The sequence below is a fragment of the Lichenostomus cassidix genome, chromosome 8, assembly GCF_008360975.1.
Source record: "Lichenostomus cassidix isolate B80296 chromosome 8, HeHo_3.0, whole genome shotgun sequence".
NCBI classification, from domain to species: domain Eukaryota; kingdom Metazoa; phylum Chordata; class Aves; order Passeriformes; family Meliphagidae; genus Lichenostomus; species Lichenostomus cassidix.
The window spans coordinates 21,474,659-21,501,060 of record NC_139489.1 but is presented as its reverse complement, the minus strand read 5'-3'; the positions used below and the strand labels follow the sequence as shown (position 1 = coordinate 21,501,060).

General features: G+C 37.6%; 1 protein-coding gene across 5 annotated transcripts in view; it reads right to left on the bottom strand.

The window, feature by feature from the left end:
- The window catches only part of DENND1B (DENN domain containing 1B), a 256,533-nt gene that overhangs the window by 216,898 nt on the left and 13,233 nt on the right, over positions 1-26,402 (bottom strand). The window contains exon 1 of one of the 5 annotated variants that reach the window (XM_085068301.1): positions 10,354-10,402. The exons of 3 other annotated variants lie outside the window; for them this stretch is intronic. The gene's annotated coding sequence lies outside the window, so the exon portion shown is untranslated. Of the gene's footprint in view, positions 1-7,524; positions 7,561-10,353; positions 10,403-26,402 lie in introns of those variants that run through there. One more of the 5 variants, XM_085068300.1, reaches the window with a different exon arrangement.

The window sequence follows — 26,402 nt, the reverse complement described above, 5'->3', positions numbered from 1 at the left end:
AACAGTGCACTCTTCAATAAGTTGGATTTCTTCTCCCCCTGATTTAATACTTAACAGAGATATCTCTAGTCTAGATACTCGTCCGTGTGCTGCATTTTCCACCTCATTTAAAATGGAAAAATAAATTAGTTAAATAATCCTGGTGAAATACTGGCAAAAGCTAAAATAAAAGCAGGACAATTTTATTCCTCTGTGTCTGAGTAGAGACATTAAGGCTTGATTTTTCTTAACAACATTTAGCTTTGTTTGGAGACAGTCCTGCACAAAGTGCTCTGATTGACTCAACAAATGGTATTAGACAATCCAAATTTTTTCAAAGATACAGAACTGTCTCCTGCATTAAGAAAGCAAACAAGTTGAAAGGGCAGCATTGTCTGACAAAAAAAGAAAGGAAACATTTCAGACAAGACTTGAGAGAATGCAAGACAAAGGTAGGTTTTCAGTATTGTCGTGAGTGAGAAATGTCTTGGGGGGGTCTTTCTAGTGGATACATATCCATGTCTAGACACAGCATTTCTTTGTTGTCCTGAACTCGAAAAAGAACTCAAATTGTGCAGTCCTGGAACATCTCACTCAGAATTATTCACCTGAGAAATGGCTCGCAGGGCTGGGTCAAATGACAGAAGGATGACACTGCAGCCCACTGCAATTGGTGAAATAGTCTCTCTCTGATTCTGTGGGCTTTGAGCCAGGATCTGAATGAACATGGAGATTAAATTACACTCTTGTCTCTAAAGAAAGCATAACCTTCAGAATGAGACAGAATATCTAGGACAGCAATGCTGCTCTGTGCTTTGGACTTCATCCTTCAGAGCTGCTAATCCAAGCACCTGGCACATGCATTAAATTGACTTCAAAATATTTCTTCCTCCTTCAGCCAAATGCAGGACACAAATTATACTATTGGAATTTCCAGAAGCTACTATAGTGTCAGAGACTTTATTCAGTTATTCTGCAATGTTGAACAATTCTTCTGCGCTTCTCACTTGACACAGACTTATCTCGACACATACCTATACACATATCCTTGTCTTGCCTTCAGATAACCAGTACTTTCATATTTATTTAAGTCATTCAAACCTACAGGAAGCAACTCGCCGTGCTTCCACGTTCCAGCAAAGGCAGTTGTCATAATTTTTTTTCTGATACTCCTTTACCATAAAAGATTTTTCTGGAGTTGGTTTTATTTTAGGAGTTTGTACATTTGTATGTTGGGTTTTTGTTTTTTTTATATAGCTTTGGACAAAAAAACTGAACTGCAGTGTTCGATGCATCTAAGTGTACAGATTATTTTGCCAGCTTTTCTTGCAATATCTAGAGAAACAAAGCTATAGCAATCACTGAGTTCTTGTCTTGCATGTTCCCCTCTGTAAAGTGTTACTCTCTGCAGATTGTATTTATCATAAGGAATGATATAAAATACAGACAATTTTAAATTTAAATAATATGATTAATATTGGAAATGACAGTTTTTCAGCCACATTCATTTCTGGCTCAACTGTACCTTTGTTTTTGGAAATGAGATTGGGATAAAGCATCCTTTGAAATTTCTGGTATTTGCTACTGTTAGGAACAGAGGGCTAGACTGAAGGTCAGCTCTAGCTTAACAAAAATCTGTGTTATTTTCCAGGTTGCTCTATTTTCAAACTGAACTTGAATAGAGGATAAAAATACCGTCAATAATTATTTTACTGCAAGATAATAAAAGTTATATACGCTTCCCTTTTGCACCTCAGTTGCACAATTCAGTATAGATTTTTGAGGCTGAACAGATACACAGCATTTTGAATTGCTGAGAACACTGCATATAGAAAATAAATAATAAGGGAAAGAACAAGCTAAGAAATGGTTATCAAGTTGCAAATACAAGCAGTCACTGGGAGAGATGTCGTAGTTTTTTATTTAACATCCTATGAATTCTTATTTCATCATTTTCTTTGAGGTTTTTGGACCTTCCACAGAGCAAATGACCAAGCAGCTTGCTTTGCCACATGCATCTTGATCCCAGAACTGATATGCAATAAAGAATAACCTATAAAAAGAATTTTTCAGGAATAACTATCTAGCAGAATAAAAAATTGTTGCCCAATGTCCTAAAATCAGTAAAATCCCATGCAACCTCAGGAAAGCTGAAAGCACTGATTACTACTATATCTTAGACATAGAGATACTGGCTTATGATTACTGTTTAATGAATAGTGTTTATCACAGATGATAATTACCTTTACCAAACAAACACATATCCTATCCCAGTAAGGAGCCATGCATGTAATGTCAGTAGGGACAGCTAAAATCAGTTTAAAAAGTAACCAACTTGGCATCTTGGAAGTATTTTTATCTGCAAAGAAACTTGCATTGTTCCTGCTGGGGCTGCAGCCACAAGTGTTAGAAAATAGCTCTCATTTTCTTTACTGGCTGTCCAGCAGAGTATTTTTTACTTTATAAGACCAAGTGGACTATAGAAAAGAAAGCTAAACGGACACTAAATAGTACATGAATGAGATTGTGTGTCTTTTATGTGCCTGCTAGCACATTTGATATAAAATGCTGCAGCTTTCAGGCTGCATCAGTCTTACAGACTGATATCACCGATTTCTTTCTGCTTTATAATTTGAAGATGCCTTGCTTCTTATATATGTAGTTACACAGACAAGCTGTAACTACATTAGCCCAAGTAATTACCTACTCCATATTGTCAAAACATTTCTCAATAATCAAACCCTTGGACAGATACATTTTGGTTTTTTTTTCTTGTGAATCTGGCTTTTTTTTTCCTTCAGTGTCTTTGAACACCTGTGTTTCCTCTGTCCCCTTTCTCCCTGTATGAAGCCAGTCCACGCGGGATTGCTCTGGCAGCGTTATCAGCACTGCCTGCGCTGAGGATGAGGTGTTGCACTGGCTACCAGTTCTAGGGCTGAGCACACCTGGCTGCTCTTCTTGAGCAACTTTTACGCCTTTTACTAATGCCTTGCCCGCACAGTGTGTGGCAGGAGCACTGCTGGGTGCACTCACCCCCTGAGCAGCCGCATCTCTGCCCTCCCCACCCACCTCAGCCCTGAGCTCTGCTGTGCTTCACCTGCCTAAAGTCCTGTTTCCAGGGGATATTGTGCATGGCCTGGCTCTATGACAGGATGCCCATGGACCCTCTAACAGCAGGCTTTTGGAGAGAAAGAAATACTTCATGATTTGGTTGGAGGCTGCTTTTTGAATCACGGAATAGTTTGGATTGGAAGGGACTTTCAAGTTCATCCCCTTCCAAGCCCCCAGCCATGGGCAGGGACACCTTCCACTGGAGCAGGTTGTTCGAAGCTTGTCCAGCCTGGCCTTCACACAACCATCCCATGCAACTCACTGTAGTGCTAATGGGCAGCAGAATCCTGACAGGAAAAACTAATTTAAACTTCTCTTTCTTGCATCCATATGCTCTGATCCTGGTAGTGAAAACGTTTTTGCATGTCTTTAACATCCTTATCCTGTGTGATACCACTGAAACGTATTTAAAAGGGATTATTTGCAGGACTGGACTTTACTGGAGGTAAAAACCAATAAAATCAGAATTTAGTGTATAATTTATATCAACTCTCTTTCCTTCTTAGCAATTTAAAAGACTTTCATATATGTTAGTAGAACACCAGTGAAAAATCCCTACAGCTTCTGAATCTTGCCTGGTTTGTTGTCAGTTGCTTACATTTGCCTAGGAATTAGCATTAGAAGGAATGAAAGCAGTTGGATTAATGGTCAAGAATACAAATAATCAAAGGATGAAACTACATTTTGAATGTTTTGCAAATATGTCACTGCCATATATGAAATGCATTCTGCACATATGTTATTAGTTTCCTGACTGGCATGGAATGAAAAGGCCTACTTTTGGTATTTCAGGTTACAACAGATGTTATTTCTTCTGTGCTTCCAAATTATGATACTTAATATTCAGCACAACTTTAAAGTAGCTATATGAGAGGCAGAGATAGTAATAAAGTGTGCCCAGATTTTGGGGTTTACTGCCAGTGTATAAATACAAAGCACAAGTGCTTTAAGTTTGTGTTTGAACCATGAAGAGGAAAAGCAAGAACCAGCTTTTAGAAAGCTGTAGAAAAAAAAGTTGTTTCAAACTCAAGCCAATATTTTTAGGGTTTTTTGATCCTGATTTCCTTGCTCACAGGTGAAAGTGGTTTCTTGCTCCTTCCCTTTAGGTAAAAAGATTCAGGCAACCCAAAGCCTTAAGTCTGTCCCGAATCTAGGGTGAGCTCTGATTCCCTATTATTAACGTTCAAAATGGAGGATAGCAATAGTAGGCTAAAAAGTTAAATGCATCTGTGTGTTCCCCAGAAGGAAGTGCTATCTGCTGTGTATTTAAACAATGACATGTGATGAACTGAAAGGCTCATGGCTCAGCTCCCTGGAAGACAGTGTTGTCCAGTGTGGAAATATCTTAAGTGGTGAATGTCAGCTCACTGAGACCTTGTATCAGGGCCAGGCCCGTTTCAACTAAGTTAGAAGTTACTACACTTGAGCAACTTTCAAGATGAAGTTGCTCCAAACTTCAGTGTCTGTGATCCTCATTCACGTGCCCTGATTTTGCCCTGCACTCTTTTTGAAAGAGAAATAGAATCATAGGTGAGTATTTGCCATACACACAGGTGTCGCTGTTGAGCAGCTAGCAGAGTAATGAATGCATCGGTTCTCAGTGGCAAGAAGGAATGACCTTTATTGTTTTGATTTCATCACATTTATAGAGTTCTCAAAAGTCACCCAGATTGGTCAGTCAGAAGCTTCCCCAGGCTGATTGGCCAGGCCTGCACTGCCCAAGTTCTGGGACACTGTTCCAAAAACATCCAAACTTTATCTTTATTTACAAAACACAAGAAAACTTCTCATGGGAAAAACTGTGCTAGCCACACAGGGAGCACGTGATTGGAATTAATCAATGTCGTTTGTAGCTACCCTCAGGTTCAGCAGCCTGTCAAAGGGAGTGCAGCAGGCATTAACCTGGTGTTTGTCTGTTGCCCTTAACAGCAAGGAGTGGTGGCTGGGCAATGAGGGCATTTCTATGATACTGCTGTAATGCATTTATTATCATTAATGCAGTATTAGCGAAAGCAAAATCCAGTCTAGAGTAATGGGTGACAAATGTAACACATGCAAAAAGCTATGATTAAACGATTGCATATTTTGTTCCTTGTGTATTGGTATTGCTCTATTGTTTTCTAATGGACTTATTGACGTGACCAGAATATGCACTATGTGGATTTTGCAGTAAATAAGGGTGGTAAGCTGATACCCAGGTGTGACCTGTGCACTCTGTCTAACAGCATCTTCTTTGCTCAGAGATATTCTACTGCGGCCCTGAGTCTCGGAACACTTTTTCTTATTTTACTTTTGTCTGTAATTGTACCATTTCAATGAAGTTTTGCCCAAATTCACACTGGAATTGTGAACAGGATCAAAGTCTGTGGTGTAATTAAACCAATCCCGCTCACAAGAATTCAATCTCTTTTCTGAAAGCTCCTTCTTATATATACAAAATGAGCTTGCTTGTATGTTCTAACGTCATCTGTTTCCCATTATCCATGCTTTGAGACCTATATATGAGGAAACATTAAGTAAAACTTTTTTATTAGACACTTTTAAACTACATAAGAAAATGGAGAAAGTACTGAATGTGTAGAGCAGTAGGTTTAGCAAGTTTGCTGAACCCACGGCAGCATTTGCACCCTATCTCAGATGGTGTGACATTGGGGCTGCACAATTTCAGATTTGTCCAGCAATGACTGAAGCCAGCTCCATGGTAATAGGTTAAAATTGGACTTTGTAACCAAAGAAGGCAAATTCATTCTGGAGCCTAAACCTTGCACCCTGTGACTGTCAGCTATTCTCTCTGAAGGTCTGCTTTCTCCACAAGTCTTTCTGAAAACACTGTTGATCACTGTATCTACAAAATGACAGTGCAAATGTGGGCCAGTATCCTTGCAAAAATGCTGCTTCATGCTTGGTATGAAAATAGCAGTGTTGTCATGGGGCTGTGCTTGGATTGTTAGACCTATTTTTCATCTGAATTCTCCAATTTGGGCTTTATTGATACAGCAAATCCTGAAGTTGCTCAGGTTCCTATGCAATTTCTTGATAATGCTGGTTATTGGAGAAACCATAAGGGCATTTTGTGTTTCTTATGGGTCCTTCACAGCCCTATAAATATGGTTAGATGCAAATTTTTCTGCGCTTTCTTAGGAGATCTCATTTTTAATGCCTTTAGGCTTTTTGGATGTAGCAAGAATACAGAAGCTTTCTATATCACAATTTTCAGAAATACCTGTCTTGTATTATCATATGAAAAATAAATCCAACTGGCCAAAATCTGGCTGAATTGCAAGAGATCAGAGCGTAAGAAACATTACAGTGGAGAATGCAAGCAATTAGAATGATGCACCATAATCTATACTTGTTCATTAAACAATCGCAGCTACAGGTGATGTTAGAACTTTACCTGATTATTGGCAGCAGCATATTTAAAAGCAAGAATTATGCCTTTTAAAAGCTTTTTAAAAATGGTAAAATTGTTTTAACAAATGTGCTGGAGCACTGGGAGCTAAGCTACTGCTCCCTGTGGTTTTGTACTTTATACATCCTCCTCTAAGACACGGCCAAAGGCCTTTTCTTACAGCTGATTAGTATCTCCAGAGTGCTCCTTTCACTAGTAGCTACCTCTCAAAAAGTGCTGGCAATGCCTCATTTTCTTCTCTATTCTGTTTTGGTCCAACTGTACAGACCAAATAGCAGTAACAAAACTCAAATGACCCAGGTTGGAACTAATTCTGTTTCTAAGGGTCTAATCCTGTACAGTAACAGATAAATTTCTGCAGAAGCCAATGTTACTCCATACTCTTTATATAAATATATTTTTACCAAATGCAGGATAGGAAACCTATTAATTTTTCATTTAATATCTGGTTAGTATTCTATTTCATAAAAGCTGTGCATTATGATTTTAAGTCTTTCTGGGGACAAAAATAATCTTATGTCTGCCTTCTGCTTTTAAATGAAAACTTAATAGGGCATTTGAATTTAGGGGAAAATAGAGGTTCTATCTCTGTTAGTCTTCAGGCAGTAGCATTATAATACTACTACTAAATGTGGTGGCACAGGAAGGCTTTAATAGCAGTCATTTCACATAACTGAAGGAGTGCATCTGAGCATACAACAACCTTTCATTAGCACCTTTCTAATTATTTTAGTGCCTGTAGGTCAGCATATCTTACATTGCTCCATTAGAAGTGACGGGCACACATTGTAGACAATGATGTGCATCTTTATAAACAAATAAAACAATTTCAGTTCTTTATCAGCTTGCTGTAAATAGGCAACACAGCACTAAAAGAAAAAAAACTCTATCTCCCATTTCTTCATCCCCGAGAACTAAAGCCTCTCTGCCACTAGAGGGTGAGACAACTACAAACCAAACACTTAAGTCTTAGTCTTTCCTATAGAAGGTACAAATATAAAAAGTTAATATGCAGACAGGACCTTCATTATCTATATTTAGGAGAGAAGGGAGCACACCACGGGCACAGCACACATTCATAGACTTAAATCCAGAGCTGTGAAGAAATATGGGAACAGTTTGTGAAAATTAACAACAGTGGAACAAAACTCACTACCTAGACAATAGATTTCTGGGCCTTGGGGAGGCATAGTTATAAATTCTGATCTTCATACATGTACTGAATCAAACTTTTCTGCTGAAAAAAAGAACTATTTTTGGCTTAAAATGACTTCCTTGCAGTCAAAAAACTGAAAAAAGGTCTAGCTCCCTGCCTGCTTTTGATCTACACTGTCTGTACTGAAGATTTTATTTGCTATGTTGTAGTTTTTTGGCTTTTCTAGTACTCCTTTCTTTTTACTACAAGATAGCTTGATGCAGTTGCCCTGGTGTACCTTTCAGAACTGTAGATTAATTGTTTTGTGTAGTTTAGTATGGCTCTGCACCTGGTCCTGGCAAAAAGCACTAATTCCTACTACCATGTTCAATGTTTCTTGACTAAATGTTTTACAAATAAGTCATGTTTTGATGCTTACATAGTCTCTTAGAAGATCCTTTTTTCTGAAGACTTCTTTAATTCACAAAGAAAATATGCCATTTACATTTCAATTTTAAAAAGCTACTCTTAAATCAGAGATTCAACAAATCAATACACTGTTTCTTCAGGAACAATATTTCCCAATTTAAAACAAAAATCAAGTCCCACAGGGAACTGTAACATCAAGTAATTTTTTTCTTTTTTGGTCTCGCAACGCTCTCTGAAGAATTCTGTCATTAAATATGTTTTGACAATGCCTGCCCTGCCTCCTTGTTACTCTGTTGTTGCTTCAGCAATCTGAAGGTCCAAATTCAATTTTTTTCCCGAAGAAAGACTTTGATATTGAGTTTGTAAAAATACTACAAGGGCATGTAGAGGGTTAGAAGAAACAAAACATGTATCACTAAGTGGTAGTAGAAGAAGAGGTCAAAGAGAAGAAAACATTAAGTATCATGAACAGTTCTAAACTTTAGTAACTTGTTCAACTTCTGTGAAAGACAGTTGTGGCAAGAATTAGAGTGAAATCTTGGGATTCTAGTCTAGTTAGGAAAGGGCAGCATTAATCTTTGTTTAGGGAATTACAGTTTTCTGCTACAGAGTGATCAGAATTTTGTTGAAAGCTTTTTGTGTTTATCAACAGCATTCTAATTTTGGGGAAATTAACAGTTGAGTTTGAAGTTACATGCAGGATTTTACATCTTCTGGCCTGAAAACTCTTCATGCCCAAGCTTAGCTGCATGCCCAGATTTTGTTGTCTGCATACTTAAAGCATAGAACCAGTCCCTGCTGAACCTTGTTGAAATAAACAGGATTTAGGAACACATTAGTTTTTATTTAACATTACCTTACTTCTGCTGTTTATGTTGCTTTACTTTTGATTCTTGTACAATATTGGCATAACTTCAAAGAAGCTGTGGAATGATTTTTCCTTTTTTAAAATAAGGTGTTATTAGGGCAATGAGTGTTTGCTGGTTGGTGGGGTTTTTTGTTGTTGTTTGGTTGGTTTTTTTTGGGTTTGTTTGTTACTTTTCTTTTCTTGTGAGGATTTTAACTGAAAGGAAACAAATGATGACATTCCCTTGTGCTGACATTAAAAATCCCTGGCCCCTTTCTATGGGCTCTTTTCTTTTAGTGTCCTAAATACCATAGAAGTAATAGAGCGTTTACAGTTGGAGGCAATGGTTGCTTTCTTCATTTCAGACGAGGATATTTTGAACTCTATGAAACAATACTAACCCTCAAGCCTATCCAAAAGCTTTCCTGGGAGGCACAAATCAAAATGCACAGAACAATCAGTTAGAATATTGTTTTGCTATTTGGAATATCACATGGAAAGTATGAAGTGCTTAAAGCACAGTAATTTTTTTTTTATCACAACACTAGCATATTTAGCACAGCTCCTTATTCTACATTGTCTTCAGCATCTTTTTGCTTGATGATTTCTACAGGATTTGCAGCTATTCAAACATTTTTCAAGAATTCAACACAAAACACCTTTTTCTGGACAATAGAACGTAGCTTTTGTTGTTGAGAAAACTGGAGATCTGTCCAGCTTTTATCTCCCTCCATTACAGAAACTCCACTAGATCTTAGCTGCCTGCTAGTTTCTAAGGCTTAGAGCCAGACCCAATGCCAAATTAAATTATTAAACTTATTAAATACAACCACACTCTCTATCAGTCTCAAAAGACAGTTAGCAGAAGGGCTTTTTCAGTTGAGCCATGATTTGATTTTAGGAAAAAGTTTGAGGCCTAGTCCTTGTCTCAGCTTCTAAGGTATTGCTGCTCTCTTTCCCTTGAATCAAAATGCCAGAGGCTGGAAAAACCACATCTGTATGACACCTGAAAATGGCTTTAGGGGAGGGTTGGTGCTATTTAACTTGATTAATAGATGAACAATGGTAAAACTACTAGAAACTACTAGAAACATCTCAGGCAGGCCATGGAGGCCTGTCACGCTTCAGTAGAAGCAACGAGCTCCCCAAGCAAAGGCCTGACTGTGAAAACACCTTTACATTGTGGGGTGTTTGGTGGAACCACCAGCTTCTGCATTTTTTGCAGCTTCCTTCAGACTAGTAACTTGATTAAAGCTGGGTTTATGTTTCCTTGTAGCACTTCTGCTGGCCAGCTAAGTCAGAAAACAACCGCTTCAGCACCATTTTTTCTTTCATTCCACATCCTCTACTGTGCAGAGCAGCTCCTCATGCTCTCACAACAGAAGTGCTTGTTGCTTTGGTGCCACTTCAGTGTTCTGGGATTTGGGGAACTTTGCTTACCCTGTCTAAGCTCCTTCTCTTCTCTGAGCATGGCCTGGCCTGCAGCTTTAGCTGATGTGACGTTCCTTCCCTCAGAAACATGAGTGGGAATGGCAGGTAGCAGCACAGTGCTCATCTGCTGCTAATTCCAAACGTGGCTGTCAGATAAAAGCTGGAAATGCTGCTTTGCAAACAGCACCTCCAGACAGGCTGCACAGCATTAAGCAAAGAGCCAGAAAAAACCCTACCATCCACCTTCTGAGACCTTGAAAGGAAGGTAATTTTATGATACTTGTTTGTTTTAGAGTTTGACAGTATTTCTAGGCCTGAAGAACTCAGTGATAAACATTCAAATTCATCATTCTAACAGTTTTCAACTTTCAGAGTAAATTATTTGTTTTAAAGGTTGAACATGTCACATGGTAATAAGCATCTAACCAGCAGCTATGAAATGTCTAAGGAATCAGAGGAGATAGAGAAATCTCAGTAAGCAAAAGATAATGACTGGGACAGCAGAACACAAACAGTTCAAACAGACAAGATGGGGGGGAGCTCCAAAACCTTAGCTTTAACTTTATATTTTTGGATCATGTTGTAACATCACAAAGATCATGCCTGTCATATAAACTTAATCTGAAACTTTTAGTCAGTCTTTGATGTATGGAAGTGCCAGAAGGACATAGATGGTAAGACAATGGATCCAATTCTGAACGTTTGTATATGATGAACTGGAAGTTTAAAATATATTTTTACTTGTTTGTTTTTTTGTGGTATGACACTAAGTCCCAACAAACTATTTTTTTTTGTTCCTGCTCTATTTTCCTTTCCTTTTCCCAGCCACATCCAGCTCCAGGCAGAAGAAAAGCTTAAAAAAGTTTAGTAGGAGGACAATTTATTGGAGGAAAACCCTCCTGCTATGAATCAGACACATTTATTTGCTTTTGTGGAGAAGGCATTATTTTAAATTAAAAAAGAAAAATCATCCAATTATTGACTGAAATTTCTAGAAAAAAATACACTTAATGCTCAAAATGCACCTACTTTTATTGTACACTAAGACACAATTTCTTTGTAAAGGTTTTTCAAACATGCCTGTACATGTAAGGAGCTGGTTTTATACTGCACAGCACCTCAGAGAACCACCTCTTGAGCAAGACAAACTTGAAAATGCAACCATCGCAGGCTCTCAAGTTTTATTTCCATATTTCTGTTCACTTTGGGTGAGGAGGAAAAACCCCTAAAATTCTTCATTATGCTGTAAGATGTTGTAGAATAGGTAGGAAGAGTATTTATACAATACAGACTAAAAAATGAATCATACTAGCTTTGACACATGATGTATGTTTGTGTATGAGCCTGTTTCAGAGTTGGAATTCTAAGGTATCTGCACTAATGTTACTGAAGTTCATAACTGCATGCAGCAGGGCAATACCAATACAACTAATGGAAATGAAATATTAAATATTGTATATCCTATTATACTATTTGGAATTGAACAGGTGTTATAAAGTATAACCATACTCTGAGTGTTTTTGAGTTGCTGCTGTAAACAGATTATACCTTGCTAGGGCACTGTGGCTGAAATGTTGTTGCTCACTAATGCTGTTTGTCATGCCATGGACAGCAGTGTTCTGTCACCCTTCATTCCTTTTCCATTCAAGTTTCTTGAGAGATGATCTCTGCATGTACACTGACTCATCTTACAGAACTATTGATGTGCAGATGAGCTACAACATCTGCTCTTTCTTTATGCTGCACAAAGCTTGAGAATTACAAATGAAAACTCATGGCAGGTCATGAGGTCTGGGATCAGTATATTCTTCTCCATAACTACTAACAACTGGGAAAAACGAAACATAATAAGGATAAAACTGTAACTCAATGAGTTGACTTCATTTTCATCTATGATTCATTCAATTTGGTAACACTCTTCTACCACAGGCATATCTGTGTTTTGAGGGAAATGGGAACTGAGACAAATTTGTCATTAAAGTAACACCAAAGGGTATGAAGCAGTCAACATCTGGCAAATAAAGGTAGAAACATTAAGGATTTTTTTTCAAAATAGTTTCCCAGAAATGAAGACAAGATTTTTTTTTTAGGGGGGAAGGGAAAAGGGACTTTCAGGCCTCTGCTTAGACAAAGAAAAGTAATGAAGATGTTGGTAGACTTCCCTTGTATCAAATCTTTTAGATTAAGGAGGAAGCACAAAATATTTAATTTAGAATATAAGAACTGAAGTACCTCAGAATAATAAGAGTAGTGCTGGCAGCTTTCCACTGTGGACTACTGATGTCAAAGTGAATGACTGAGGTATCATGCCAGATTTTAGATGTGAATGGAACATATAATGAACAAGTGACAGATAGGAATGGTTAATTTAGGAAAAAGAAGTAAGAAGGAACAAACTGATACAGCATAACAATGTCTAGAAAACAAGAAAAGAAATCTTGAGGTAGTTTTAGTGGCTCTGCTATTTAATAAGTGTATATAATGAGTTTGGTTAGGACTGTTTTCTGTGTTAGGTGTCCTGGAATCCTTTTTAGGAAGGTGTAGACAGAGGTCACAGAAGTCATAACTGAATAGAACAAAATGGGAAGGAATATTAGTAGAGCAATCACCACTTTTAACTGCTGCAAAGTGTGCCCTGAATCTGTCAGCAGGATTTCTGTTTTTGTTTTTCAGAAGAAAAAGTGTAGCAAAACAGATCAAACCTAACATTTTTGTCTGAGTCCCCATCACTCACTAGAGGAAATGACAAACCCATTTTATGTGATTTTTATGGCTATCCGTTCCCCCTTTCCCTCAATTCTGTTTTATTCATTAATTGTAATTCTCAGTTTTTGTTCCAAGCTTTTTAAGATGGATTATCACCTTTTCATTCCAATATTCTCTCCTAGTTGCCTGTAGTTATCACTACCTTTTTATAAGGGTTGATTTCATAACCTTTTGATCCTCTTTAGTACTTAACTACCTATACTTTATAACATGATCATAATTATTTTTCCTTATGAAGAAATCGAGTTTTGTTTTTATGCACCAGAAAATTTTTAATTTAAATGGCATAAACATTCATTAAACTCTATTTACGGCTCAACTTACAAATACCCAGTTAACTGTAGTACACACAAGGTATTTGCAAGTTTAAAAATTCCATTTATAAAAGTTTGTACAGGGGGAGTGACTCAAATTTCTATTTTGAAATAGAAATTTCAAAACCAGGAAACATTTAAAAGAAGAATCCCAGGTAAAAAATCTCCAGCAATCAAACTGAGAGGAAATGTGAGTTCCTTTAAGATACTATTTTTAAGCAATCACAGTATGTATTTATTTTATTTGTTAAGGTAAATATCTATTTTAACTTAAATGACCCAGGCACATCGTCGTTCATCTTTCACTTTTCTGTTGTGTTTTAGGTTTTGGTAGTATTTTTGGGTAAATGCTCCCAACATTTGGGATTATGCCTTCTCCTTGGTATTTTCCTCTATTTTCACCATGCTGCAGATTACTGTCTTCTGATCTGTATTTTTTAAGACTCAAAAAAAAAAAAAAGACAGTTTACAGTGGTACTGAATAGATTTAAGATCTTCAATAAATCTCATGGATGTGATTGCTATATTACCATGGCTCCTTCCATATTAGCATGGATTTAACAGTGAACTCCCAGGAGAAGAACTAGTGATCAGAAACGTCTGTTTCTAAGTTTTTACTGTTTAGAATGAATGATGCTCAGTCTTTGGACTAAAATTTGGTTTAGAAGGTTGGTGTTCGTGTTTCAATATAATGCTGTCATGGTTAAGCCATATCAAGTTGAGCACTAAACTTTGAGCCTTACACAGCACAATTAAATCCTCACATCAGCACTTGCCAATCACAGTATACAGTTCAAGAAAAACATGAGTGAAATCCATGGAAGATAGGGAAACTTTTTACCAAAGAGCAACTATACCAGAAACTCCAGGAAGTGGCTTTTGAAATATAATTGCGCCCAAAGGGAAAGGACACATTCATCAGTACCTTAGCCTTTACAAAGCCAAGGGAGTTACCTCTCAAATAATAGGTGCATTACCTGTCATGACTTATTGTTAATTTATTATCATAAAACCACAGAGGACCCTGTTGGAAGGGGCCTGAAGGGTTGTCAGGTCCAGACTTTTTTGGCAAAAGCCTGGTCTAGACAAGATGACCCAGGCTGAATCTTAGAAGTGTCCAGTGTTGGGGACTCCACTGCCCCGGGGAGATTATTCCAATGGCTGATTGCTCTCATTGTGAAAAATTTTCTGCTTGTGTCCAATGGGAATTGAGTGAGGAGTAACTTGTACCTGTTACCCCTCCTCTTTTTCATGTGACCCCTTGTAAAAAGGGAAACTTCAACTTCTTGTCACCTCCCTTTAAATACTGGAATATGGACGAGGTCTCCCCTAAACCTTCTTTTCTCAAGGCTGCACAGACCCAGGTGTCTCAACCTTTCCTTACAGCAAACTTCCTAGTCCTTGGATCATTTTTGTGGCCCTTCTCAGGACCCTGTCCAGCCTATCCCCATCTCTTTTTTATAGTGGGGACCAAAACTGAACACAGCATCCCAGCTGTGGCCTGGCAAGCACTGAGTAGAGTGGGATAACGCCTTCTTGATCTCTCCTGGTGATGCCCTTGTTCCTGCAACCTGTTGGCCTTCCTTGCTGCAGCAAGGTGTGCTGTCATTCAGGTTGTGAATAAAAATGTACACAACCTGTTTCCTGGATTTCTGTACAAAATAATAAAATTAAGGCAAACAAAAAAGGAGAGGCAAATTGTCCTGAAAGAAACACCAACTAAATCCCATTTTTTCAGAACACTGGTACTAACCACAAGAAGAGAGAAGAAAAATAAGAGTGGTTTCTGAAGTCTTTAAAAAAGAGGTGCCTGCAAGATTTTTGGAAATCAAAATTAAATTTGGCAGAAAATATGTAAGGCTCAGCTACCTGCTAAAACTCGTCAGCTCTTAATTTTACATCTGTTGTTGATCACACTGCAGGACTTGATAATATGTTTATGATCATGACACTGCAATGGAAGAGGCAAAGTTAAATTGTCATGTCTAGTCAAGCAGGGGTCTTGGTCTTTCATGTATATTTGATGATAAACAGTCCCGCTGAAGCCTGGCTGGTGTAGTGCAGCAGAATCCTTACTGCAAGGTCTGCAATTCTTTGCTGCCTCAGGCATAAGCATCTATATCTCTCAAGATGTTTTAAACCAAGTAGAATTAAAATAACACAGAACTTTAACAAAAGAGTAGTTTCATCTGTAATGCTGGTTTTGTCACAAGGGTTATCATTTTGCATTTTGTTTAGCAACTAAGTAAAGTCCTGCCGGTGACTGCCAGGGACTGGCAAATAATTACTCAGCATTCAAGTCAAGTAAACTTTTTGTACATTATAAAATTATTTAGCAATTAAATTTCAAAGTAGCATATGATCTGTGCTGTTAACCTCAGGTTCCTTCCTTCCTTCCTCTTACATGATAAACTTAATAAATGTAATTTAAAATGTACATTTGTGTTCTGTTTGTAACTATCCCCACTGCCATACTGCAGTCATGAAACCTGACAAGATTCCACAAATCTAAATACATTCAAAACAAAAGTTCAAGATGAAACCTACTTTAATAAAGGACTGTTAATATTTAGTTGCTAATTTTTGGGGTGAATTTAGGGTTTTTTAAGGAAAGAACAAACATATACACCCATTTTAGCTGGCCACTGTCTGTCATTTGCCCTTACTGAGCTATGCATATTCATGCTCCCAGCAGTTCAATATATACTCTTGTCATTAGCTCCCCAGAGATCTGCCTTGTTTCTATCTCGAGTTTCACTCCAAGTAGCACATTTGGAGATAGAAAAGTGTATACAATAAAGATTTTCCTGCTGTGTATTTTACAGTTGTAAATATACCTTTGAAATAATTTTGGAGGTGAGGAAATATTTATCTTATATATAGCTGTATTTTTGAATGACCTGCAAAATTATTTCTGAGACCTTTTCTATCACTTGATGAAGAAGTTTTTATCCATTTAAAACCAAGAACCCCCTGACTAGGAAAATATGATGCTGAACTGCTGAGCAGATGAATTAACACAGTTAAGTACCCTTTTGGAGAGTCATCAGAAATGCTTCAGAGTCTTCCAAGATCTTGATTCATAGCTTACTAGCTAATTTCCAATCTCAAGAAGGCATGCAAAGTTGTCGTTAACTTTTACTGTGAAAATGTTTTGCAAAGTGAGAGCTGCACAAATAAGAGTGGTGGTAGCTCCCTCCAAGTGATGACAAGTCTTGAGCAGAGTTGCAGCTTTACTCAAACATTTGAATCATCAATGTCCTGCATTCATAATCACAGGAATAGCAAGCAAGGAACAGTACACCTTTTCAAACCCCTTCGCATTGATAACACAGCTAAGAAGCAAACTCTCCATGTCTGAGTGTCATCTGCTTGTGGCCATTTTCCCCAGAGGAGCTTCCAGGAACAGGCAGTCAAGTATTAGTGTGTCAGTGCAGTAAGATATAAAACTTACCTTTCTGATAATGCCCTTTATGCAGAATTTCATCCTTCCTGCAGCCTATTCATGCCCCAGGGCTCCATGGAATTGTTTCAGGTTTGCTGTCCACCAACTGCCACTTGCTGTTGGAAATAGGGTGCTTTGTCCTAGCGGCTCTGTGCTCATCTTGGAGCTAACTGTAGTCTTCCTATTATTTGTCTTGGATTCTCTGACACCTGTCCTGATAGCTCTGGTTGTCCAGTCTCCTGGGAAAGCCCTTTTCTTTCTCTCCTTCATGGGAAAATGACTCAACAGCTGTATCGGAAAGTTCTGAGGATTTGCTCTGGAAGACCTTGGTTTCCTCTCAGGACATTTCCCATTCACACCACAAAGTGTGAGCAGGCAATTATCCAGCTGTGCTTCGCTGCCCCAGTCCTGACAGCCTGGAGATGCTCTGACTTCCCACAGACCAGCTTGTGGGAAGAGAAACACCTATTTCATGTGGTGCAGGCCAGGCTGAGCCAATTTCTGGGATCTTGAGAGCATGTGTGTTTAAAGTGAGTGTGAATATTTCACAGTAAAATATGAAAGGTCTACTTTGTGGTCTTTTAAAAATATTTCTGGCACAGCAAAACAAGTAAGATGGGAGACAGGCTTTTTGTATGGGATTACTTGGTGCCAGTGCAGAACTTTCTCCTTGCCAAGTTTTTGGTTAAGTTGGAAAGTATATTTCGTTGATTATGATGAGGCGAGACGCTCTTTAAATAGAAAATAAATTTTATCGCCATCTGCAGAGCAACCTGATGAATTAAATGAGGAGTTACAAAACTCTTCTGTTGGCCCTTTTGGAATAAACTGGTTCGTATGGATTTTATAAATCCAGAACTGGATTTTTAAATATGCCTCCCTCAAAATTTATCACAAAATAGCTTGTTAAATGGTGGAAATCTTGGTCATATTATACTTCTTTTAGATGTTTTCTCCCAATTTTAGATAAAATTATTCTGCTGTGTTGCTATGAGATTTAAACCCCATATCTCTGTACTTGTCATTTATTTTCAAGGGTTTGAGATGCTTCAGGTGTTGGCATTCATATACCATCACTCAAATATAGCAAAAATCACACTTTATCACCAGAAACCTTGTGTCATACTCAGGTTTAACAAGCAACCTCACGAATTAAAACAAGAGCTTAGGTACACCAGCAGCTATAAACATCTGTTTAAACATGTTAGGGATTATTAGGGCAGTACCACAGCCTTGTTAACTTGAAGTGTGAGCCAGGGTTGCAGTCCAAAGCAAGCATAAGAACTGTGATGTAGCAAAAAGAAGGGAAAATCTTGATTTTGCAGAGTGAAGATTAATTGGACATATACAATAAGTACACACAAGCTTTTAAACTTTCATTCAAACCTACTCCAGCCATAAAAACACAGCTGTTCAAGCTAACTAAGCATTATAGGTCTAGACCTGCAAATGAGCACATGAATGGTATTAGAAATGAAAATCTGCTATAAAAGTCTTTGGGTACACTTTGTCACATCTATAGACAGATCCCACTGGAAATAATGCCAAGTTCAGAGTCAGACTTTGGTTCTCATTATAAATGAACTTAAAAATCATTTGATTGAACAAAAATCAGTCTTGGATTCTCAAACTTCCAATATAATGCTGTGGGATTAGGGAAACTGAGACAGACAGTGAGAATGATTAGGGTTTTTTTGTGCAGAAAGATACCCAGAAGTGTTTGTTCTTTTTAGAAAAGACAAGAACAACACATCTCTTTCATCCTAGTTCTTCTCCAGTATGCTTTATGCTTTAACCATAATTGGAAAAAACCTTTGCCAAAGTCTTTACTTCATCCAAACAAAATCCCATGACTGGTAGTGTTATCCCTCTGAAAGTGGCAGATGTCCTTCCTTTAAATCTTTTCCTCTCTAGACTCTGATTTTGTGCTGTCTAAGCCCTTTTCATAAACCAGGGAATCTGTCTTTTAACAACTGCTGCTGTGCAGATGACATGGAGATCCATCTCCTTACCCCTTCATCTTCACACCTGTTTCCCTCCATGCAAACTACAGCTTTAACTATTCTGACATGATCTTACAGTTGTTTGGATTTTAGTTCATATGTAAGATGCCTAAAACCCTCAGTGTTTTCATAATGTTGTTTCTCTCCTCCTTTTTAACAACTGTGAACAAAATTAAACTTTGTCTGTCACTTATGCAATAATTGTTTTATCATCATCTCTTTGTGATCTGCAGATTTAGGTGATAGTCAAATCTTGCAGAGTTTTTTATAACTAGTTGAGATTTCTCTTTTTCAATTTATTCACACAACTAGAACATATAATTAAAACACTCAGTTGTGTTAATATCCTTTTCAGTTCCATCATGTTTATGTCTGCTCAACATGCTGTTAAATATTTTTCGTTCTCATTTTGCTTACATGACTCAATTCTTTCAATCCTAACTTCATTTATTCCCTCACACCATGTGCAACCTTCTTCCATAACTTTCAAGTTCCACCACTGGTCAATCTTTGGGTAGTTCTCAATTTCAAATGAGATCATGAAATCAATTTCTACTTGTCAAGTACAGCCAGATATTGCATATAAATAAATAAATAGACGTAGTTTTATTTTTAGTAATTGTTATTCAGACTCATGTGTTAAGGAACCTGGGTGTTTTGCTGCACTGCGGGACTTCAACCAGGATGGGTTGAGTAATGTGTAGAATAGATGAGACAATAAAGAAATAGGTGTGAGAGCATATTATTAGAATACCTTGCAGTGAAAAGCTGTTTGAACCCAAGAAATGGAAGGAAAATAGTACAAGCAAGTATTTCACACTTCTTAGTGCGTGTATATTGTGATGATGAAGAAGCACAACAGCCAGACACTAAAAAATGCTAGATATCTACCATTCATACCTTGGAGTGCCAATGGAAAGAAAAAAGACAAATCACTGTCATAGAAATATGCTTAAACAGTTTGCCAAGAAGCAAATTTTGCTGCAGAGTTCTTAAATGATTCAGTATATCCTCCGGTTTGAGAGAATTACTTTTTATCTTATTCCTGTGTGTCAAGTTATCTATTCAATTTTTTAAAAATATGTCCTTTTTCTTACCAGGGGAAAAAACCCCTTCCTTAAGTGCTGGAAGAATGAACACCTAACAGAATTGCCTGTTTTCTAAATACATTGATTAGGAGGGTATTTGAAAAGACCAGCATTGGAAAGACTTTTCGCAGTAATTGCCACTTAAAAATTAGATTAGTGACTACAGAAACTGTCCTGGGCTGTAATTCTTCATCACAGATGTCTATTTATGCCTTTTGAAAGAGTGTAAGGCAGTTTGTGAGAACTGTATCTATCCACAATGTCTTGGTGGAAGGTAGATGGAAGCTGCTGAAGGATTTAAATCCCATCTGATCTACTATGTGCCTCAGTCTGCATATTCCTCGCTGCACTCATGAATGGCCTAATTTTCAACAAAAGGCTGCTTTGCCTTTCTTGTTCCATTTGAAATATTAATATTGACATTTGAAAACAATACCAGACGTTCTGATGCAAATGACACTGCTGCAAAGGATGTTCACAGCTCCTAACAGAATGGTTCCAATTTGATTTTTCTAGCTGGTGTCAGTGTGACAAATACATGACAACTCCAGGAGATTGTGGCCAGTTTTCCTCCAAAAGCCTGACTGGCACATCTGAACAGTTGCTCAAATATGACAACAGTCAAAGTCTTGATAAAACTTTATGCTTTCTATTCTTGAAATGTGTATATAAAAAAAAAAAACCTGCCCACCACATTCCGTGTGTAAGCAATGATTTTGTAAATAAAAATTAACTACCTGCTGCCAGAGTGTGATTAGCTTCCCTAATCTTCACAGAAAAATTTAAAACTGTCAGCTTTTTCAGAGCCAAGAGCATGTCAAGAAATTTGTTTGAAAACAGATCTGATTTCCAGTGCAGAAATCTCATTTACCTTCAAGAATTCAGATACTAAAAATAGCATTGACTTTCACAAAAAGTTTATTCTAATACAAGCTTTGGAAAAATGGAAGTGTGGTTATTCTCTACATAGCAGTAGAATTGGACCAGGAAATACAGAAAAAAATACATTAGTTGTATTTCAGCATGAGACATGCAATGCATTGTCATTTGCTGAATTTAGCAGTGTGATGTTAAGAACCATGCCTGTGCCGTGCCTGAGCAATGAGATTTGTTTGATTTGTGCCCATAAATTCAAGATAAAAGATGAGTTTGTCTATCTTAGAAGAATCAAATAAAAAAAAAAAAAAGTATAGTTGAACATTATTCAAGGAAGGTATTAAAGGCAAACAGGAACATGGCAAAACCACTGCTGCTTAGAGTGATGCATTTGACAATTCTGAACTGACAGTTTGAATTAATGCTTGGTTTTTTTTGGGTTTTTTAGCAGTTAATTCACTTCTTGCTTTGTTTTGAAATTTAATAATCTAAGCATGTTTAAAAGTTTAATGACAGATACTTTATACCCAAATTTAAATTCAGGAAAGCAATGACAAGTGCTCCAGTACAAAAATAACACATCTAATTTCAACACCTAAAGTCAATGTAATGTCTAATGTACAAATCACAGAATGTATGGTAGAATAATTTTTTTTTTTTGGTCATAGTGATACAAAGTTGTTTAAAATTGTAGAAACCTTCGACTGTTGATAGATTTTAACAGGTATAACACAAAATCTTCCAGTGTTAGAGAGAAATTTAGGAAGTGCTGAACCCTGCCAATCCTTTTCATTACTAGAAGTTGCAATTCTGCCTCCTGAGAAGCTGATATGCATGTTCAGAAACCTGCTAGCACATTCAAACAACCATTCTTGTTGGTCCCTTAGGCCCCATCCTTTCCCAAACTTCTCCTTCACTGTGATATCTACAATAAATACGCCAGTTTTGGGACTGCTCATATACTGATATCACATAATAGCTTGTGTATCGAAAATCTGTTTTTTTCTTCCAAGCATCTGTACGCCTCTCTGAGAACTTTTTTGAATTAGCAACGAGGACCATTTCTGTTCTGTAGAGACCTTTGCACAGTAGGCCACAGCAAGTACTTGTAGTTGCTATGGTAACATAACAGCTATTGAAGAATGCTGCAGTCTAAAGAGCATGATTCAGAAAAAACATGGTAAAAAACCATAATATAATACCAGTTTCCTTTCTTACTGAGCACTCTTCTGGTTTTTGCTTCTGGTAGCAACCATGTAGTAATCATGAATTTATCCTTGGATTTCAAATAGGATGGCACAGGCTGGTGCTAAATGGGTGAATTAAGAGTGAATTAAAGAAAAATAAGGAAGCAAGACTCCTGGAAGCACATATCATGGTACTGAACCTGTTGAAATCGACAGCTGAGTAAAATGGAGCAACAGCTCATTGAAGGAATCCTGAGTTTCTTGATTCTCATGTTAAGTAAAGGGGGGAAAGAGACTTGGATGGAAGGAACCAGAATCAGGGTGAAGAAAAGATTTGTATTGACCAATGAGCATTTTTTCCTTTGCCTTTTTCATACACAGGAATTCTTTTCCTCTGCCACCCCTGCAGATCATTTACTCATTCCACACTTTGTTGTGGCCCACTCAGGAAATCAATTTAGAAGTTTGCTAATGAATTTCAGATGCTGTTGCCCACTGTCACAATTTCTGCCCTTGTACAGTTAAACTACTACGAATATTTTCATTGCCAAACTCAGAATAGAGACAATATATTCCTGTATGCTCTGGGGCTGGGAGGAAGATACTTCATAGAGAAGACTTTAAAATGAATATAATGAGGAATATGCAGAGGAAAATACGGTGCATATTTACATTGCAACTCCAACAACAAAGCAAAATTGAAAACAAAACAGAAAGCATGGTTGCAATATGTCACCCTAAAGGATATCTTTGAGTTGAAATATTAAGAGCATTCTCAGTAACAGCAGACTACGCCAGTTTAAAACAAAGCCCAGATTTGTCATACCTCAACAGCTCAGAGTAGAATATTCAAAGCAATTCCAAACTGTTCAAATGTTGTCCAAACTTACAATCTGCTTTTCTTTCTTCCTTTTTCCTAACCTTTTTCCTCTCCCTTCCAAATGCCTCTCATTATCTGGGTTCCAATATATGCTGTTGATCTGTATGAGGTGTACCCAGCCAGGGGATAATGGAAAAATGTTATACCTATTTTTAATGTACTTTTTTTGATTAAAAAAATTTATTTCCTCTCTATGGTAATTAGCATTGAATCAAATATATGGATAAATAAACACACCCTCCTACCTATGAAAGATTCCACTGCTTTGCTTTAAAATTATAATTTAACAGATCCCTTCTAGCTATAATCTGCATTATCACACCTAGAAACTGAAGTAGAGCCCTCACTGTGCTGAACAGTTTGTGAATGCATGGAATTAAAACTTGGAATGCCCAGAGCTTGGAGTTTTGCTGTTGACTGCAGCACATCAAGGATTTCACCTGTGAGGAAAAACATTCCCTGCCTGAAAAAAACCCTTACACCCCTAATGAGCAAGACAGATTCACGAGGGGAGGAGAGGAGGCCAAGTGGTTCCTGGTTATGAGGAAGATCAGCCCCAGAGCACTGAACGGGTCCTTCTGTCTCCTGTCACAGCACAGTGCCCTGGGCGTGCTGCCTCCACACATAATTAACTACTAAATCTTTCCAGTGCCCTTGGAGAGACCAGCTAAATGAGCCTGCATTAAATATTTTGCTGATTCCAGTGCTGATCCAGCTTGCCTAAGCCTTGCTTGAGTATCTGTGCTGTATTCCAGCCTGCCTGTATTCTTTCTTCCGGGGATCCATAAGGAGCTGCCCCTGTTTTGATAAATGATTCCCAGAAGGAAGGCTTGATCTGGACCCATGGTGCTATAAAGTTCCCTTTCTATAAGAACAGAACAGGACAAGAGAAAGATGATTGTTCACCAAAGTTGTGGTGAAGAGCGTAAACAGTGCTGTTGATCACAAGGACTTGTGGAGATCTGGGGGATGTGACTAATCCTTATTGTGGGGGGACTTTCATGGGCAGAGAAACCCATCACAGACTTCTGTTGGACCATCCATCCAGGCTTCCCAAAGCAAGAGAAATGCCATGGAAGAAAAACACACAGCACATGAAACCTGTGAAAGTTACCATAAGAAACTGCTTCTAGAATTTGTGTGCTTTTTATTACAGAATTTTCAGAATTATTGTTTTGGCAGCCAACAAATCTATGATAGAAGATTTTCCCCTTGGAGTTATTTTCATGTTAAAAATGCAAATGCAAGACAACACAAATGAAAGTGGGAAAAACTGAGGTGTCACTGTGTTACCTTCAGTCTGGGCATAGACTACATTTCAGCCTCTTCAATCACTTTGGAAATACCCAGTTCTGATATGAAGTGACTGTTACGGCTGGGCTGTTACAGCAAGTTTTTCAGGTAGACTGGAGTGCTGACAGGTATGTAAGAGCGGATTTCACAGGCAGTAAAAAATTGAAATTACTTAAACTTTTAAAAGGGTTTTTAGTTAAACAGACTAAATGATAGTTTTGAGGAAGGAAAAATTTGGCCACAGATTTCAGGGTTTTTTTTCCTTGACAGCTTAAAACTCAGGAACCAGTATTAAGAAAGTTTGTTCCTCTTTATGGTAGCATGAATCTCTTCCAATCATCCTCAATTTCTGCCTCACTGGGAATTCCTTTCCTATAATTTAGATTATATAACTACGTCTAATTTTAGAAATGTTTGAACAATATACTCGTGGTGTACTCTAGCTATTCCTACTTCTCATTCCCAATTTCCAGGAGATGGAGTTTAGCAACATGCTTTTAACCTACTTGCAGGTTTTAGCCAGTGGCAGCTTGAGGTCAGATGCATGGGATATTTCTTTTTGGGAAGGTGAATTGTTGAAGTCCAAGTAAAAACATTTCTTTAGATCTGTACCTGTTATATAAATGCAATATTTTAAATAAAATTCTAAATAATTTCCTTTATACTTGGGTGATCCACACAGGGGTTATTCCTCTACATGTAGACTGGAAAAACATTCTGGAGGCAAGCTCTAAGAAAGCATAAGTATGCAATTTTCCTAAAATTTAGCTATTTAGTCTTTGATATGCAAAATGAGAAGTGGAAAAAAAGATTAGATGGAGTGAAATTTGGTCTTGCTTAGATTCAGCAAGAAGATATAACTTGTGTACCACCTATCTCCTGCAAGAAACCTCAAAAAGTGATAAACTGAAATGCCAGATATAATTACACTTTCCATAAACTTTGATGCAAGATTTAATTACCATATTTTGTGCATGCTCATGTACTGTCCTGGAAATGTGTAGGCTATTTCATCTGTTGGTATGATCTAGATGAATAATATAAACAAATAACTTTATTTTCTTTTAAAAAGCCTTAGTGGTAGTGTTACAATTTGTTTCATATTTCTTAACTCCTCTACACGCCTGGGAAAAAAAAGTACTCTTTGATTTAACAATGACATATTAGAAACCAAAGCATGTGAAACATAATGGTGTTTTGCAAAAATAATTCTCCTAAAAGTTACTCCATGCTTGTGCTGTCGTCAGTGCTAGGAAATTATACTTTCTTCTTTGTCTATGCAAATTCTACAGTGAGGTTTTATTTTCTTTCTTCTGTGCATTTTGCACTCATTTTCATATATCTGTCATTGGAGCATTAAAAAATCATAAAAAAGCTTGGTGTTAAGTCTTGACAGCACATTTTCAGCTTGCTTTATTTTTTTTCTTGTTCAATTCACAATCAATGTTTGGCAACATCAAAGACTGTAGAAGAAGGTTTTTTTTTTAATCTAGAATTTTTATTTAACATGTTTTTAACAACTATTTGATAGCAACCTCCTTTCCCCCTCCTCCCACTGCAACCCCAAAAGATACGTCAAGTTCCTTCTAAGAGAAGAAAAATGATTGGGTTGTTGTCTGCAAGGTTCCTCCCAACCAGACAACCTCTAGGTTGGGAAGGCACCTCTCAGATTTGTGTTTTGGGCCCTACAGCACAAAATTATGTTCATGGAATGACTGAGCATCACATTAGAAGTAATTAGGCTTTTCCCCTGACTGTATCTTTGGGAAGCTGTTGCAAATCGTCATGTCTCTAGTTCAGCAAAGAGACCACATGGTTAACTCCACTCTGGCCTACCAGGAGGACACAGCTGAAATGTTTGTATGTAGTAGGTGCAGTGGTTCTGGAAACATCTGTGCATAGATCAGTCTCCGTTCTAGAAAATGTGTGAAAAGCTTATTGAGAGGAAAATCAGAATTTGCATGAAGTATCTGATTCAATAAAGATACAAGGAAATTAAGAATTTTAACTCCTTTATAGTTTTGCCTAATCTTGGGCAACATCATCCCATTAATCAGGTGGGTAAAGATATGACCCTTGCTCCTACCTCTGCTGCTCTTTCATATGGATTACAGTGCAGCAACATGGCTAATCAATCACTGTCCTTGTCAGGAAAATGTACAGAATGGAAATGCTTCCCTGTGAGTCCTGTGTTCATGTGTGCAGC